This window comes from Panicum virgatum, chromosome 6K, assembly GCF_016808335.1.
Source record: "Panicum virgatum strain AP13 chromosome 6K, P.virgatum_v5, whole genome shotgun sequence".
Lineage (NCBI taxonomy): Eukaryota > Viridiplantae > Streptophyta > Magnoliopsida > Poales > Poaceae > Panicum > Panicum virgatum.
In genome coordinates, this window is record NC_053141.1 from 27496731 (window position 1) to 27498494 (window position 1764).

Below are 1764 nucleotides of genomic sequence, written 5' to 3' on the forward strand. Positions count from 1 at the left end.
AGATCTTCCCATACTGTATTGGCGATGAAGTCAGGGATCTTCTGATCATCTTCCACTAGCTCGGTTGGTGGAGTATGAATTTCCCAATCCTCCCAAGCTAGCTTGGAAGAGGGGTGATACTCTTGATCATCCCAACCGAGCTCTGCCCATAGCCCTTGTTTCTCACTATCCACATGAATCAGGAATACCTCTCTCTTGTTTTGGAACTTAAATTTCATGGTCTTTCCCATGATACGGAGGCCGATTCTTCCTCTCCCCACATCAATTCTGGCATTTGTATCCTTGAGGAATGGTCGCCCAAGTATGAGCGGAATTCCAAGATCTCCTTCCATATCAATGACTATGAAGTCCACCAATATGTAGGTATTCTTGACTTTTACTATTAACCTTTCCACAACTCCTTCTGGATATCTTATCGTGGAATCTGCCAGCTGAACACACATAGTGGTAGGGGAAATTGATGGATAGCCTAGCTTCTCGAAAGTTACCTTGGGCACGATGTTGACGCTGGCTCCAAGGTCACAAAGGGATCAAATTCATAATCAGAGATTGAGCAGCTGATCACTGGGGTTCCGGGATCTTCTCTTATTGTGGCTGCTAACTTGCCCCACGCACCTCTTCTTGGGCATGTGAGCTTCTCTGCATAGCTGAGGGGTGTCCTACTAAGGGGCTCTTTCCACATAGCATTGATGACATTCACGCTTTCTAGAGTAGACTCGGGTTGCCCCGGAATCTTCCCTAGTTCAGTAGCAGGTGTAACAGCAGCTAGTTGAGCCAATTGAGTATCTAGCGCCTTATTGAAACTCAGCTGGTTCTTCATAGCCATGGAGAATCCGTCCATCTTGGCATGTACAGTCTCCATAGATTTGTCTATAGCGGCCAACTTCTTCTGAAGGGACTCATTGATCTTCGCTTGGCCGTAAACAAGATCTCTCATGGTAGGCTGGTTAGGACCGAAAGAATTCGAATTCCCATTATCTCCTTGGTAATATGGGCGTGGTTGATTCCACCCCTGACCTCCTTGTGGACGAAACCCATTGCTGCCATTGAAGAATAGAGCTTCTTCTTGGGTTTCTGGGCAATTGTCGCATGAATGTCCAACATTCCCGCAGACCTCGCACGTCATGCGAGTTTCCAAGGCTTGAAGTGTTTGCATCTGAACCTTATCTTTGGAATAATCCTCAAATTTCTTAAGGAGGAGATCAATCTTCATAGCGAGCATGTCGGCCTCCTTGACGGAGTGCATACCTCGCTGGCATGGTTGGAGGCGATCATCACTCCAACCTTGGTTGGAAAACCATCTTCTCGATCAATAATGTAGCTCTTTCAATGGTCAGCGAGAAGAAAGCTCCACCTGCAGCGGCATCCACATGATCACAGGATGACTGTGTCAACCCATTGTAGAAGTTCTGTAGAACGAGCTAATTATCTATTCCATGGTGCGGACATGCCAGAATGTACTCCTGAAGCCTCTCCCAAGCTTCCAGAATTGACTCATTTGATGCCTGCTGGAAATTCGAAATCCGACCACGAAGAGCATTGGTTTTGCCCATCGGGAAGAACTTCGAGAGGAACGCCTTGGCACATTTGTCCCAAGTATCCACAGCAGCCTTGTTAGCATAAAACCATTGCTTCGCTCTCCCCAAGAGAGAGAACAGAAACAGACGGGGCCGGATTGCATCTTGCGATACACCCTTGATAAAAAAAAGTACTGCAAAGCTCCAGGAACTGCTGGAGATGAGTGCTGGCATCCTCATTGGCCTT

General features: G+C 47.1%; 1 non-coding gene across 1 annotated transcript; it reads left to right on the top strand.

Annotated features, from left to right (window-relative positions):
• The first annotated feature begins 1431 nt into the window (after positions 1 to 1431).
• On the top strand, positions 1432 to 1538 carry LOC120639418. The gene has a single exon (XR_005661421.1). It is a non-coding gene; the product is annotated as a small nucleolar RNA R71 (small nucleolar RNA).
• Positions 1539 to 1764: the final 226 nt, after the last annotated feature.